General features: G+C 36.4%; 1 pseudogene; it reads left to right on the top strand.

Moving 5' to 3' along the window:
- The first annotated feature begins 9257 nt into the window (after positions 1-9257).
- On the top strand, positions 9258-9719 carry LOC143381416 (histone deacetylase complex subunit SAP18 pseudogene; annotated as a pseudogene).
- The last annotated feature ends 7918 nt before the right edge of the window (positions 9720-17637 follow it).

The following is a 17637-nucleotide window of genomic DNA, read 5'->3' as shown; positions in this document are numbered from 1 at the left end:
GTTGGGGTTGTTCTTTCAGTTTGAGCAAATGTGTAACTGCACTATCAACCATTGTAGTATCATTCAGTAGTTCCACTGCCTTAAAAATCCTGTGTGCTCTGAATATTCATTCCTCCCTCCCCCAAATTCCTTGGTAATCACTTGTTTGTTTTCTTCTTGTTCAGTTTTATGAGTTCTTTGAAGGTTTTGGGTAATAGTTCTTTATCAGATACGTCTTTTGCAGATACGTCTTCTCCTAGCTGTTGGCTTATCTTCTCAACCTCTTGACTCTCTTCTGCAAAACATATTTAATTTTAAAGAAGAGCAGCTTCTATATTATTTCTCTCATAGATTCTGTCTTCAGTATTGTATTTAAATTGGTATCCCTATGCCCCAGGTCATTCCGATTTTCTGTTATCTTCTAAGAGTTTCATAAGTTCGCATTTTACACTTAGTTTTGAGTTATTTTTCATGGTGGGTGTAATGTGTGTATTTAGATTCATTATTTTGCATATATATATAGCTATTCCAGCACCATTTGTCCTACTTTCTTTTAAGCTTAGGTGTGTATTTAAAATGATATTTGTTTTATTTTTTTCCCAGTAATTTCTAGGTATTTTATGGTGGGAAGTTTTTCAGTCTATCTTTTCTATTATGGTACTAGAAAAAGAAGTTCTCTACAAAAGAAATGGGTAAGGCACATGACTAGAAAAGTATACTGAAAGTTGGGTCGATTAGGAAAAAATAGTATATGAGTAAGTAAATTCAGCAGTTTGCTAGTTTTCTATATAATTTGATCTCCAAGATTTCATTAGCAAGTATTCTAATTTACATGGAACCACAGACATGCTCTGGTATTACTTAACCTTAGTCATGGGCATGACTTCTTGGGTTAGGTCCAGGTCCAACATCCTGGTGAGTTCAGATCCTGTTTGTGGCTTCACTATGGTAGACAGGGCAGTTTGGGGTCAGGAAGTGGTAACAATGTGGCTAATAGAAAGAAGAGTCCACAAAGTAAAAAGACCTGCCATGTTCTAAAAACAGAGTTATCACTGTTAACACTTAATTTTCAAGAAAAGAATAAGGTACAACTTATGAAGATGAAAAATGAGTATGTTAATAAATATCTTACTTAAATCATAGTGTTGTTATAAATTTGTTAAGTTACAAATGTTTCAATGGAGAAGCCACAAAAGTACAAATTTTAATTAAATAAAGGAATGCTGAAATGAATGTGCACAATGAAGCTACACTAACTTCTTCCAAGTTTGGAAGAGAAGTCAACCTCTGCTAGATAGAACAGACTTGGCAAATCTATAGACAAAATTTATTTCTTTTAATTTTTCATAATTTTTAGAGTTGCAAACTGCATTTCATAGAATTACAATAGATATCCTAGAACAGCATTTTATTTATTTTTGTGGCACTGGGATTGAACCTAGGGCCTTGTGCAGGCAAAACTAGCACTCTACCAGTTGAGCTATATCTCTAGCCAACAAAATGGTATTTTAGAGATCATATTGAGCTTTCCATTGAAACATGGACTTCTTCCTATACTACCAATTTGAAATAGATATTTTGTCTTCGGAAAAATTGTCAATCCATGAAATGAGGATAATTTACTAAAAAAGCTAAGCTCCTTCCTGCTCTGCAAATCTGATTTTCTAAAGTACAACTGATCCACAAACTCAGTACTAAGTGAAATGGAAGAGAACATTAAAAACACTTCCCCATTTATTGGTTTTTCCTGTTGCCTGAACATAGCTAGGACTCTTGATGACAGTTGCATCCATCTAAATCAGTATTTATTTTACATTTGGGGCCACTACAAATGTATTTTATATTACAACATAGTGTAATAAGTTTTAGAAAATAAATCTGCCTTTATCATGCAGAATACTAACTTATACTTTTGTGACCTACTAAGCTAATGCTAAGACCCATTAGTGAAGTGGTTTTCAACTTATGCTACACATTCTAGTCATCCAAGGAGCTTTCAGATCTATAGTTCCCTGAGCTTCCAGTTCCAAAGACCTGAGAGATCTCTGGCTGGTGGCCTGAATGTCTATATTATTAAAATCTTTCAGATGATTAGCTATATAGCCAATATTGACAATTATTTCCCTAGACAGAGCCACACTTTCTAGTCCATTTCTTTGACACCTGGCCTGTCTTTGATGGCTAACAAGAGTGTTAGCAATGGGGTGTGGTAATCAGATAAACCAATCTTTGTTAATAAGAGGAAATATTTTGCCTTAAGGAAGGGCAAAGAAAACCTGTTCCTTAAGATGATCCTTCAGGAATAATTATTAAAACTTTAGGCATTTTACTGTTGGAGGCAAACCAAATGAAACTATTCCTTATTATTTCCTTTAAAATGGAAGACCTCGTTACTCTTTTTGAGCCAAGTTTCCTACATCTGCAACACCTATGATCCACTGATTATCAAAATATGATCTATTTGGCTTACTAAATTTACTGAGTTTATGTCATAATTAGGATTCAACTTTGCCTCAACCTTGGGAGTTTATTTTATTTTATGTTTTTTGGTACCAGGGATTGAGCCAAGGGGCCCTTAAGCACTGAGCCACATCCCCAGCCCTTTTAAAATATTTTATTAGAGACAGGGTCTCCCTGAGTTGCTTAGGGCCTCACTAAGATACTGAGCCTGGCTTTGAACTTGAGATCCTCCTGCCTCAGCCTTCTGACTCCCTGAAATTACAGGCAGCCACCATCGCCCCCAGGTAGAGATATATTCTTGAATCTTCTATCTGCCATCTTTATGAGTGGTAAAATATGACATCCTTGTGTTTTAGCTTTTTCATGAGACAAATAATTTTATTCATTTCTGGTTTCTTAATCTTATTTCACAATATAGTTGAATGAAGATGTTTAAAATACAACAAGGCATTAAACTGGTAACAGGACTCCAAACCTTCTCAGAAGCTTCCTGGTTTACTTTCCTGTACCCAGATAGCCATGTTTTCATGGAGCACTGTTTTTGGAACTGGGTTACAAAGGTAAATGGGACATGATTCTTACTGACAAGTTGTCACAGGTAGAACAATAGTTGGGAAAACAGCAGCAATACTAGACCAGAGTCTAGTTCCAGTGAGATGGAGCTGGGGACTGAGGCCTGAGTTTCCCTGGGACATCTTTTGAGTCTTCCCAGGGAACTGATTGAGCTATGGTAGAAACTCTGAGCTGATCACACTCTGGAGACTTGCTTGAGTACTGAAGCTGAGCAAGTCAGTGTGATTTTCTTTATCCTTATCATGTCTGTTTAATGAAAAATTTTCTTCAACCACTGTGTTTTCTTCATCAAAACCACATTTGCATTCCAAACTATTTTCTAATCTTTTAATCTGAGGTACTTTAAACAATCTAGAAATTTCCTAGCAGGATAATGACTTATCGAAGGGAGAGTGAGTGAACACTGCCTCTCCCCTTTAAGGCCACCCCATTCCAGGATGTTGCCTTTAGTTTTCACCCACCCCAGGAGCGTCCATGGGGGAGTGGGCGTTAATCAAGGCAGTTGTGCTTCCATGAAGTAAAAGATGACTGGATCAAGTATGGCAACCAAATAGTAATAAAACTTGTCTCGACAGGACCTTGGTTTAAGGGCTTTAGACATTTCTTAAACAACTTGAATCTCCTAAGAATTTAATTTAACTCTCCATGGAGCATCTGTATTAGGTACAGATTTGATCTCAGAAAACTTGTCCTTTAGATAGTGATTTGAGATTTGGGTTTGATTTGGTGTCATTTGACCAAGAGAATCAGATATAACTAAATTCTACCTTCCAATTACAAAGATTAAGTAACAAAGGACCAAGGACAACAAAATCCATAATAACATTTATTTTATTTTTGTCTTGGATACAAAGTCACAACTTACAAAGCCCTGATAACCCAGATTTGAGAGAGTAGCCTGGCTACACAACTTATTCCTTGTTCATAATTTTGATGCCCCAAGTCATGTTTGTCCTCCATGCTGACAAACCAGGGGTACTGCCCTTTAAGACACATCTTAGCTAAATCATTACTTGTAAGACCAAGAGTCTATGGAATGGAGAGAGCATCATGGATAGCACAGAACATTCTGATAGGACATTCACAGATACTCTTGCAGAGCAGTCTAGGGTAGGCCAATAGTACAAAAAGTGTGCATGAAAGATGAAGCGTTCTTATTTTATACTTAAGTGCATGTTTTAGTGCATATTCGGGAAAATAGAGGCAAATTATCAAACCTGTGATTTCACAAATAAGGCTAAATATATTTAAGTCAAGAAATTCAAAGAAAAAATCAATTTAAATAAAATATATTAAGTAAATGATAGTACAAATGGAAAGTGATGTCATCCTTAAGGGCTAAGGCTGTGAAGTGACACTATCTAATTTCAAATCTTAGCTTCAATGTTACTAAGTGTATTGCTTTGAGCAGGCTATTTATACTCTCAAGTCCCCAGTTTCCTCAAATAAAAAATGGAGAAAATATCTCTGACTTCATAAGTTGTTGTGAGCACATAAAATCCTTTGTACTGTCTCTGTCAATGGTGACATTTCAACATATATAATTTACTGCCGTTATGATGATTGATATAATTACCTTCAAAAACACATATTTATTGAGCTAATAAGGACTCAAATTTGTGATAGGCTCTGGGACCAAAGAGATAAATGAGAAATGATCCTCACTTTCAGAATATACACACTATAGGGACAAAAGAAAGCATGTAGACAATTGGAGATTAACATGTAGTCCAACCAACAATATGGGAAAGAAGTCTATCCACATATATGCATTACATGCATTTATTATAAATTTTACTGATATAAAGGATATGTAGTACATAGTTTACAAATAAGAATATGTGTAATACATTAACATAATATAAATATACTTACATATGATATTTAAATATATTCCTTTTTTTTGTAAAATCCATATAATCAATTGATTCTCTAAGACTTATTTTCATTAAATTTGGCTGAATTTTTATAACCATGGTGAATCTCTGATTACCACTTCTGATATGACTGCTTATTGATATTTTATACACATTAGTGAATGAGATAAAAGTGAAATAATGAAGACATATGTTGGAAATTAACTGACATCAATTATGTGAGTGACTTTGTCACTGAATTGGATAACAGTTTTAAAATAATGGAAAACTATTTGCTCAGTTTTTGATACTATTCAGAATGTAACAATCATGGCTTGTGTTTAAGTTCGATCTGCATAACTAATGTTTCTTTATTGCTTTCTTAAGTCTAGACCAAGGATTGTCAAATCTGTTTTCACATTGTCTATGACTTCCACACTGCACTATACAGTTGAGTAAGCAACAGGGATGGCTTTTAAAATCTAAAAAACTTACTATCCAATTCTTTTTTAATTATTTTTTTAAGTTGTAGATGGGCACAGTACCTTTATTTATTTTTTTATTTTTATGTTTATGTGGTGCTGAGGATCAAACCCAGTGCCTTCCACATGAGAGAGAAGCACTCTACCACTGAGCTACAGCCTCAGCCCCCTTCCTATCTGATTCTTTTTTTTTTTTTTTAATTTTTTTTTTAATATTTATTTATTTTTTTTTTTAGTTTTCGGCGGACACAACATCTTTGTTTGCATGTGGTGCTGAGGATTGAACCTGGGCCGCACGCATGCCAGGCGAGCGCGCTACCGCTTGAGCCAAATCCCCAGCCCCCTATCTGATTCTTTACATAAAAAAGTTTACCGACTTCTGGTCTCAACAATTAACAAAATGATAAATCAAACACTATTCTCTCATGTTTGCCAATTAACATATTGTAAACAGCCCATGTCCTATTTCAAGCTATCCATATGACATCCCTCATTGTGGGGTTGGGAAGAGATGCACAGTAGCTCATCGTTATATAAAATTTCCACCATACAGTTACAATTGACATGATTAGTTACAAGGAAGCAGATGATAGCAAAATATAGTAAAGTAATTATGAAGTGATGGGTTTTAAATATAATTTATTTAATTTTGTTTATATGATTTGTTTTTTAAATAAAGGTTAGGCTTGACAACTGCTTCACAAAATTCCTGAAAATTTTATAATTAGCTCTCAGTATCTGATATGAAATGGTTATAAATAGCACCCTTGTGCCAAGGAACCACTGGTGCAGAGGGGAAGATTGGCTAGCTTATGGTCGTGTGCTACATTTGCCTGGCTAGAAATTAAGGAAGACTTCAAAAGCGGGCAGGTAGAGGAAAGTACAAAGGGAAAGATGGAGGATCCCTAAGGAATGAGTTGGAGTCAAATCAAATAAATAATTTTTGTAAAAATTTATGGAGAACCTATAGGCATTGACTCAATGGATGAGTAAGACCTCAGCCTTATTCTTAGAATTTGTCACTAAAAAAGGAGCTTCAATTAATCATCATTTTTTGCTCTCCTACTGTGAGCCCCATGCTGTGGATTTGATAGTCAACCACGTGTCATAAACAAATAATTAAAATCAAAAGTATTGAATAATGCAATAAAGCATGTAAAAAATGTTATGGGAACATAGATTAGGAAGAACTTAGTTTTCTGGAAAAATCAGTAATAATATTTATAAGACCCTTGAGGTTGCATTTTACATATGCAGATCATTCTTTGCTTCTAAAGTAATTTTTTTCTGCCTCCAAAAAGGGCATGGGCTTCTTCTTTTTTTATGTCTTGCTCTTCATTTGACTTGGTAGCTCTTACACCATCTATCTACCCATTCACATTTGAACCACTTCTTAATACTTGGTTCGAATCCGACCTCTTCTAGAAGTTTTCACTGGCCTCCAGGCCATGGTTCTAGGTGCTCCCTCCAAGCCCATGCAGTATTTTCTGACTGTAAAACTCTCTTGAGGATGTTTAGATCAGTACCTGTGTGCTCAGTGTAAGGTGGGCTGCGCATGCTGTAGCCACAGCTGTCAGGCATGTCAGTAGGTTCCTGAATTCTGGCTCCCCCCCCGCCCCCCCCCCCCCCCGTGTATGGCTGAAGAAAAAAAAAAGACTAGTAAATATTTGCAAGTTCATGAACTCTCCCAGTTTAAGTGAATAGAAGTATTTGATTACAAAAGGATCTGAGGCCAGAAGAAAGCTGTATTATGTAGTGGGGAAGAAAGGGGGAACCTTGGCCTCAAGTGGATCTATGTTTGAATACCTATTCTGTCATTTCTTTGCTATATGTACTTGGATGAGTTATTTCACATTTCTGAGACTTTATTCTTTTACCTAGAAGAGAAGGACGGTATACCTATCTCACATAACTATTATGAGGATTACTAGATTATTAGGTATGTACTGATTGTTATTCCTTTTTCTACCCTTAAGGCCTGGCACGAAGTTAGCTCATAGTATGTATTTGTTAAAAGAAAGATTGACTCATCTCTTGGTCATTACTAAGAAATCATTCAGAAATATCATGACTTCCCACTGCAGTGGAATCGATAAGAGACATTTTCTCCTATCACATGACCAAAATAACAACTTACATTTCAAATTGATGAAAGAAGTAAATGCAACTGATGTTAAAAGAAGAAGTGAAATTAAGCACTCAGTGGATTTGCCAACATGATCTAGTTCCTTCCTGTGGTCACTCAGTTTAGATCTGTCTGTACTTTTCCCCAGTGTCTTAGTGTATTTCCGTTTTCCATTCATTGGGGATCTTGTGCTTTCCAAGTTGTCTGTGCTTGCAGAATTACCAAGTTGTAGGTCAATCTGAACTTCCCAGGGTGAGCAATTTTGTGTGTGTGTGTGTGTGTGTGTGTGTGTGTGTATGTTTGTTTATTCCAGGCACATGGTACTCTCCTCTATGCTGATGTTTTCTAGAATTATTATCTATGCCAGAAACACACAAGCCAATTATTGTAAGGAATGAAGCCTGTTGTACTTCTTTCTTAGCCTCTTTGCATTCATATCCACTTTTAAAAACAAACAGTTATTTACCCATTCAGAGCTAGGATTGAGTCACTTTGCCATATGTGGTAGGCAGAACCGTGGTCCTCTAAAAGAGTCCATGTCTAATCCCCAGAACCTAGGCATATATTTCCTTTGGTGGCAGACAGGACTGTGTAGATGTGGTTATGTTAAGAATCTTAACATAGTAGGAGTGTCCTGAATTATCTAGGTGGGCCAAGTGAAATCACAAAGGTCTTTAGAAGATGGAAGAGAGAAGCAGAAGAGTCAAAGAAGGAGAAGTGAGGCTGGCAGCAGAAGCTGTGGTGGTGTGATTACTGGAGGAGAGGGCAGCAAGACAGAAATGGACATAACCTGTAGAGACTGGAAACATTGATTCCCAGAGTTTTCTGTAAGGAAGTGTTTTAAAAAAAATTTATTTGTTTTAATTAGTTATACATGCCAGTAGAATGCATTTATGTACTTTGATATATCATACTTCGATGGAGTATAATTTCTCATTTTTCTGAGTGTACATGTTGTAGAATCACATTAGTCTTGCAGCCATATATGTACATAAGGTAATAATGTCTGTTTCATTCTACTATCCTTCTTATTCCCATATCCCCTCCCTTCCCCTCCTCTCTCTTCACTCCCCTCTACCTCATCTAAGGTAACTCTATTCTTCCCTAGTGTACCCACCCCCACACTGTGAGTTAGCATCCACATATCAGAGAAAATATTCAGCCTTTGGGTTTTTGGGATTGGCTTATTAACAAAAATGGTATTGACACCAAAACAGACACATAGACCAATGGTACAGAATAGAAGACACAGAGTCAACTCCACACAAATACAGTTATCTCATATTAGACAAAGGTGTCAAAAACACTCACTGGAGAAAAGATAGCTTATTTAACAAATGGTGCTGAAAAAAAGTGGAAAACCACATGTATCAAAATAAGATTAAGCCTCTATCTCTCACCCTGCATGAAACTCAACTCAAAGTGGATCAAAGACTAGAACAGAGTCCCTGTGCTTACTAGAAGAAAAAGTTGGCCCAAATCTTCAGCATGTTGGCTTAGGATCTGACTTCCTTTTTTTTTTTTTTTTTTTTTTTGGCTGAGTTTGGCTCTTTATTAAAGAATAACAAGAGTTTAAAATTTTTTCAACGTGGCCTAACAGTTTAATTGCTTTTTCTCCCCCCCACTCATACTTGCCCTTCACATGCACATGCATGCACACACACACAACTGATCTCTGAAACATTACCTGAATCGATGAGCATGGGCATAACCATTCCAGTTTTAGACACTGAAAAGACATGGACAATGTCGCGTACTGTAATTCACACGTTCTAAAGGAAGATGGCGGTGGAATCGCGCTTAACCCAGGAGGAAATTAAGAAAGAGCCAGAGAAGCCAATTGACCACAAGAAGACATGCCCACTGCTGTTGCGAGTCTTCACCACCAATAATGGCCACCACCATCGAATGGATGAATTCTCCTGCCGAAACGTACCCTCCAGCCAGCTGCAGATCTATACTTGGATGGATGCAACTTTGAAAGAACTAACTAGTTTAGTAAAAGAAGTCTACCCAGAAGCTAGAAAGAAGGGAACACACTTCAATTTTGCAAATGTTTTTATGGATCTTAAAAGACCTGGCTATGGAGTTAAGGAGATTGGCAGCACCATGTCTGGCAGAAAGGGGACTGACGATTCCATGACCTTGCAGTCCCAGTAGTTCCAGATAGGCGATTATTTGGACATAGCCATTACCCCTCCGAATCGAGCACCGCCTCCTTCAGGGCATATGAGACCATATTAAATTTTATTTACTATCTCTCAAATTTATTTTTCAGCCACTTATGTAAAATAAACTTACATACTCTTTCCTCCCCTGATTTTTGCCGTTAAGCCTTTAAATTCTAAACAAATTGTAAAGCATCTATTTAGGAGTTAGATTTGGATATATTATGGGTATGGATATTAATAGAAAGTCTGTATGTTTCACGCCTCTGTAAAATATGAAGAAAAGTGCTCTTAGCATTATGTGTACAACTGTTAAATATATATGTACAATCAGTCTGAATGTGAAAGTCAATGGAGGCATGGGAATAGGGTTTCATCTCTTATATGAAGTTTATACAAAGTAGTGCAGGCGGCTATTCCCAAAGGTGAAGAATAAAAATACTGAGGTTATGAAATTTAGCATGAGTTTGGGCTGTAGACTAGAGTATGCAGTTAGAAAAATGACCTATGACAATGAGGCAGCAGCGGCTTTTTGGAATGGTATGAGCTTCAGCAAGTTGAAGGAATTGTGTTGGAAGACATGGCCTGCCTTGGTTTGGATGCTAAAGAATAGTGTTATGGTGAGGATTTATATGCTTTAAAATGGAGGCTAAGACATTTTGAAGGCCGGAGCCAATATCAAAGAAATAAGGGTTAGCACTTAGGGTAAGGATAGGAAGATTTATCTTTAATGTGAAGAGAGCACCTACAGAATGGGAGAAACTCTTTACCACATGCACCTTAGATAAACCAATAATCTCTGGGATATATAAAGAACTAAAAAAATTTAACACCAAAAAAGCCAAATAACCAATCAATAAATGGGCTCAGGAACTGAACAGACACTTCACAGAAGAAATACAATCGATTAACAAATATATGAAAAGATGTTCAACATATCTAGCAATTGGAGAAATGCAAATGAAAACTACTTTAAGATTTCACACAAGGAAGTTTTGCCTACCCTCTTGATTTTAGTTCCATTTTAGATTTTTAAGATTCATAATTTTAAGATGATAAATTTGTATGCTTTTAAGCCAAGAAGTTTATGATATTTTGTTACACACACATAAGATACTTATCACCATACCTGGTTCCTACCCAATAAATCATAATGACTCATTGCTGCCTGACTTACCAACCCTTCTGCTTCATCTTGTCCATCATCTAAACTTACATCTCTATCTGAGCCTAAGCACTGTCTATTTCTTCTAATCACTTTGATGCCCTTACCGTCCCTCTTAAAGTCTCAGAACCCAGTAAGTGAATGAATAGCCAGGTTCTGCCCCTCCAGGCATCCTGGTAACTAAATTCTACCAGTTCTTCCAACTTCACAGCTATTGAAAAATGATTTACCTGACTACTTCATACAAATTAATTTTTTCTATTACTTAACATAACCAATTGTATACAGTATAATATTTAATAACTAGAAGTGCCTGAGAGGGATAGGACCCATGTTTAATTTTTCTCATACAATCCCTTTGCTACAGAGCTAAATAGATAAACTCAAAAACAAAACAACAATAACCCCAAAAATCTTATTGCCTTAATCATTCTTCTACTGGATGGACTGAGTGGCTAGCCTGACAATCTTTGGGTCCTTGTTGAGCCTTGTTAAATTGCTATAGTTTGAGATACTATCAGGTCACAAAACTAAGTATTGTGGTTTATAAGTAACTTTGATTCCAGCATAATTCTGAAAGGATTGGGAGTTTCTGGCTATTGATAGACCCCATCCTCAACATGGTCATGACATGGCTTGATGTCACAGATGATCCAAAATAATGGGTTTGTTTCTAATGGGTTTTATTTCTGTAGATTGCCCTTTCCTTATTTAGAATGGTGTTCTATATGTACTTATCTAGCTTCTCTCTCTCTCTCTCTCTCTCTCTCTCTCTCTGTGTCTCTCTGTGCGTGTGTTTGTCTGTGTTTCTGTCCCTTTCTCTTTCTCTCTTTCAAGTCAGTATCATGTTTTGGGCCCTTTAGGGTCCTTTAGTTACTTCTCACCAGTACCTCTTTCAAAACAGTGTATGCTCATGTGAGGCATGAACCTAATATTTTGTTACTGATAGACGAATCCTCATATTAGTGCTATTTTCCAACAAAGTAAGAATAAATGCAGTGAAGTCATCAGCAATACTCTTTCCATGCTGACTACACAAAAAAATCATTACAGGAACTATTTCCTTTACACAGAGCCTTTTTGCCCAGCTTCAGTTATCACCATCGAGATCCTTCTGCCTCTTAAAAGGGAAGTGACTGCCTTTCACAATGGGACAGGACTCTCCAACCCAGTCCTGACTCAATTACCCATCTTCAAAAAGTATATGTCAGGAAAGCCATATTTTCATTAAAAATAAATAAATGCGACTGTCTTGAAAATTGCATGTCTGTATGCTGAGGCTGTAATGTTTCTTGCTGATTGCTTCATTAAAGACCCAAGAAAATGCAACCTTTCCTAGAACCAAAGAGTTTTGCAAAAGTTGAGAGCAAAATAATGCAGTTCTCCTAAGGAAAATATTCAAGTGTTTAAACATTGCAGCACAGTTAATCATCTATGTTGGGCAGTAAAGAAACCCACTAAATAGCCCTCTTGTTTCCTGTCTGACTCCTATTCAAATCCGCCCTCTGTACCAACTGCCACAGTGCTTTTTCTATAATCCTCACCAGGTCCTCTGTTTATAGGCTTCACTGAAGTCCATTCCCCACACTTTGGTAAAGACTGTCACATTCTGGGGCCTTCCTGTTTCTCCAGATGCTGTTCTCCAGGTCCTGTCACTTCCACCTCACATACCAGGCTCCAACAACACCAGCGTCCCCAGAGATGCCCCAGAGCTCTGTGCCCTTTGATGCCCGGATCCCATTGTTCATGTGTTGACCTTCACAGGAAAGCCCCACCTCTGTGTCTGCTTGGCAAATGGCAATTCCCATTTGTTGTTGAAAACCCAGATGTTCTTAGCTGTACTATTTAAAATATGAACAAACTAGGAATTTTACAAATGTCATCATCATAGAATGGATAAATTGTTGTATATTCACACAATAAGATATGTTATATAACAACAAAATAAAACAGGGTACAACCATACACAATGATGATAACTCTTACAAACTATGTTGAGCACGCATACTATATAATTCATTTCATATAAAGTTGAAAAAAAGAGGCAAAATTAATCTATGGTGTCAGAACCCAGGATGCTGGGTAACCTTAGAGGAAGAGAATAGTTGAAAGGAGGCAATATGGGAGATTCTGAGATGCTGATAATGTTCTGTTTCTTGATTTGAGTGATAATTATACAAGTATGTTCTTCTTTTGAAAGTTTATTGAATCCAACTCAAGCACTATTTTCACAAAATAAAGGGAACTTTTTTTTTTTTTTTTTTTTTTTACTTCTAGCTATTTCTGTGCTGTATGTCTGTATTGTTCATATTCTTTGTATATGCATTTGCCACACTGGTTGGAGTTTATAGGATGGCATGGCTTTTTGTTGGATGTTTTCTGTTTGCTCCTCCAGGTCCCCTCTGCTTGCTTCTCTGGCACACTCTGCTTCCCAGGAAGCTTGCCTGGGTTGTCTGCAGACAATCACAGCACAGCACGGACTTCCCAAGAGGATTAGAAAAACATGGAAGTAGGCTGGCCCTTTCTGACCAGACCTTGGAAGTTAGGCAACCTCATTTTTGTTAGTAAGTGAATTCTTGGATAAATGGATCATAATAGCCCTTGTCCCATGGCATTATAGTGTTTACATTTATTTCACTTAAGAGGCCATTTGTTTTTAGAGGTTATTGGTGATTCATCACTGAGGACTGCACAGGGCTAGCCACATGAAAGATGCTTTGTTATCTTTCACGAATGTACAAAATACTTGCGCCACGCATCACGACTGTTAATTTTCAGCAATAATGCAAAGGCACATAGTTGTTGAAATTCTCAAAAAAATATTTTTCTCTACTGAATTTCCAGAACTTAGGAGAACACAACACTAAATTCCAACGTTATTATATTAACTATAATGTATATGCCCATGAAGAAGATCTGAGTATACCTTGATGGTTTAGACTAAAGAAGAAAATTAATATGACTAATAAAAAAACTAAAGAATACACAAATCTATACAAATATGCAGAGCTCACCAGTGAATTTTACATATGGGTATTTTTAGCAAAGTTATTTCTTTTCCTATTATACCTATGCAAAAGAATATTCCTAAAGAATATGTATATTTTTCATTTTCTAACTTCAAAATACACTTTTAATTGTATATTGGATTGTTTATATTATCAAGGACCAACTAATTTGCACAAAATAATTGTGGAACATCATTGTTAAAGTAACTCAACACAAAGCAGTCCTCAAAGGAAAAGTTTGACTTCATTAGTTTCCTAAACATACCCTGCTAGCCCAAGAATCATGGAATTTGATTAAGAAAGTATATTAGTTTTCTGTAGATGCTATAATAAATGATCACAAACTCGGTGGCTTAAAGCAACGAAAATGTGTTAACTTACAGTTCTACAGAACAACCCAAGTTTCTCTGGGCTAAAATTAGAGGTATTGGCAGAACATCTGCATCACTTTTGGAGGTTCCAGGGAAAGAACCATTTCCACATTTCTTTGGGTTGTTAACAGAATTCAGTTCCTGTGGGCTGAAATCCCCTTTTCCTTGCTGGTTGTCAGCAGAGCTTACTGGACTGTAGCGCTTCCCAGCTTCTAGAGGTCCTACATTCCTTAGCTCATGATTCTCTTCTTCTGCCTTGAAAACCAGCAAAGTTAAGTTGAGGCCATTTTGCACTCTGAATCTCTCCTCCTTCTGTCTTATTATTCTCATACATTCTTTTTTTCATGTCTTCCACTATTAAGAGGTGTGGTAAGATAGGAACCATTTGGATAATTGTGGATAGTCTCCCACTTCTAGGTCCTCCTCTTAGTCATATCTTCAGGGTTCCTTTTTGCTATGTAAAGTAACATACTCACATCATACTTTCGGGGGATTAAGAAATAAACATCTTGGGGGTGAAGATGGAGCATTATTTGACCTACCACAAAAGGGCTTGTTTCAGTATATGTTCTCTTTGTTTCCTCTCATTTTTTAATATGCAAAAGCCTTAACATTAATAGATATTCATGAAAAGTCTCCCATCCATTCTCTTCAAAGGGAGTACTTGAATCCTTCAAAAGGATCTCTGTGAGATCCCTAACGATATTAGAGGTACAATATGACCTGAATGAATAAGGGCAAATATGAAAAAATATAACCCTAAGACATAGGGCACTTTTTATTTCAGGTTCATTTCTTTGGATCCACATTATTTTAATTTTTAAAAATTCCTTCAAACTAACTTAATTAAGAAATAAAGGAGGATTTAAATATAATATTGCATAAAATCCAAGGATGGAAGTACCTTTGAGCCACACAAAAAACTGGATGGAAATTTCCATTAGGAACGTTCCTCTTTCTTTACCATCTTTTCATACACTTTCCTTATCTCCTGACTTCTGCCTGTATTTCTTCCCCACTACTCCCAGTTCCTGCTTTGGCCTGATCTTGATGATTCCACTTGCTTGCTCCTGGACACCCAGTTACTGTAGTTCAAATTCCAGAAACAGACTACCTGGAGTGACTTAGTTCTGATTTTATCTCCCTCATGGGAAGATCCTGTTTGCATGTCTTGAGTCTGGTGTCATTATCATTTTAATTAACTGGGATTAAGTGAGTCAACCAGAAGGCAGTGCCCCATCCCATACAGTGCAAATGTTCAGAGTCATTGCCAGACGGGCAGCCAAAAAGCCATCTTCTATCAGTACCTAACCTAGTTACCTTTATATGTATTTTATTAATTTGCCATTAGATAACTTCCTTTTCTCCAACATGGCTAATTAGTTACAACATGTGCTGTACGTTGTATTTGGTCTCCATTTGCTTTATAGGGAATATTAAAATATTATTCCTTGAAGAAGTTCTTCTTACTTAAAAGTACAATTTTCAAAATTAAAAAAACATTTACAACTTAGTTTTATCATCAGAAGGAAGAAATTGTCTTGTTTGAATGTAAGATTATCACCACATACGGTTCATGTATTTAGTCTTTATTTCTAAGACTGGTGATATATGCCTACAAGCTCCGGGAATAGATGGACTTACTATTAGTGTCAGTTGATTTGGTTCTTTTCCATTTTCCTGGAAGATGAGATAACTTATATTAATTCTTTTTCTGAATTATACCTTTGTCTTGATCCTAGGATGACTCTTCTATTCCTAAATGCTATTCTTCTCAAAACGGACTTACCTCAAATTATTTTAAGACTTTTTTCTGACTCATTTTTCTTTTCCCCTAACTCCCGTCATTTGACTTCCCTTGCCTTTCACCCCCATTATTCACTCTTGTAGAAGAAAAAAAAATTTAATTTGAAAATTAGGAAATTCTTTGGGAGGGGAACCATTAAGAATTATTTCCTTATAGACTTGATGTGACTTTTTATTCCTAAGTCCAGAAATTTTCAAATTATACTGTTAAGGTTTTATATAAAGCCTTACATATATGCATATAAAACAAATCAGTTCTCTTGAGGTCAGGAGGTAGGTTTTCTTCTCCCTATCTCTTGGGCATAAAACAGCTGTTCAGATATAGTTGAAAGAATTATTCAAATAAGCAAATTTCATGAGCTTTCAGGCATATTCAATAGAGATAAATATGTTAGATGTGTTTTAAAAATGGTGAAATAAATAAATGAAAAAAGTTAAAATCTTTGGCCCAGGAACATCAAGTTTCAGATATAGTCAATACTTAATTATCAGAAAGCCTTTGTTTGTATTATTTTTTAATGCCTGAGAGTTCCTCTTCAAATGTTATCCATTCCTTCATTGCTCTGCTCAAATGTTAACTTAGTTCTTCCCTCATCTTCCTCATGATCTCTTTCCCTTTTCTGAACTCCTTTCCTTTGTACTACTTTCATGATCATTACCAGCCTATTGACAAATCTAACATACTGTCCTAGATTGCTGCCATCAATGAACTTATTTTATTATAAATCTAAAATTTTAAACTCCTTGTGTAACATACACATATGTTTAATTCACTTTTGTGTGCTGTGCTTCTCCAAACACAGTGTTCTGATCCAGGTATTTGGCTCTATTTGGTCTGTTGCCCAAATGCCCCCCCCCCCAAAAAAAAATTACTTCAACTATACCTATGACACTGCATATAAGTGGAAAGTTGGCCTGCATCTGGGAAGTGCTGAAGTTTGTAGTAGCCCTTTGATTTCCTGAACATGGTAGCATAATTTACATAGGATTACTACATATGATCCTTATCTCTTGATTCCTATCTCAGGTATGAATTTTGCCAGGATCTGCTAGGGATCTATTATACAAAGTTTCATGTTCCAGTTTGCAAATTCCATCAATGTCTGTCTAATTCCTGGCAGTGTAACTGAAGACTGAGTTTCTGAGAGCCAGCTGGATGTCTTTCAACATATCTCACTGATTGAGTTCTCTAATGTTCATATGCGTGTTTTGGTATGCCACAGACTTCATTCACAACCTTAAACTATACTTTCCCTCTTTCATTGAAGCAACCAGCAACTCCAAACTAAAATGATAGCTCAAGGTTTGACAGTAAGAGCACACAATCTGGAGCTAGACAGAGTCAAATTCAAATTATTGCCCTGCCACTTGCTAGTTATATGACCAAGGGCAACTTGCAAATCTTCAGAGGCTCCAGCTTTCACATCTCTAAAATGAAGATAAATAAGTACTTAATTTATGAAGCGCTTTTGAGGATTAGATGAGATAACTTATATTAAGCACTTAGGGCAATACCTGGCATTAAATAAGTGTCCAATAATTATTTACCTTTCTTGAAGTCAAATTTAGGTAGTGCAGATAGTTAAGAATTAAAGTTCAGGGCTGGGGTTGTGCTCAGTAGTAGAGTGCTTGCCTAGCATGTGT

Source organism: Callospermophilus lateralis, chromosome 15, assembly GCF_048772815.1.
Source record: "Callospermophilus lateralis isolate mCalLat2 chromosome 15, mCalLat2.hap1, whole genome shotgun sequence".
Lineage (NCBI taxonomy): Eukaryota > Metazoa > Chordata > Mammalia > Rodentia > Sciuridae > Callospermophilus > Callospermophilus lateralis.
The sequence above is the reverse complement of the archived record's forward strand: the minus strand, read 5'-3'. Positions and strand labels throughout refer to the sequence as shown.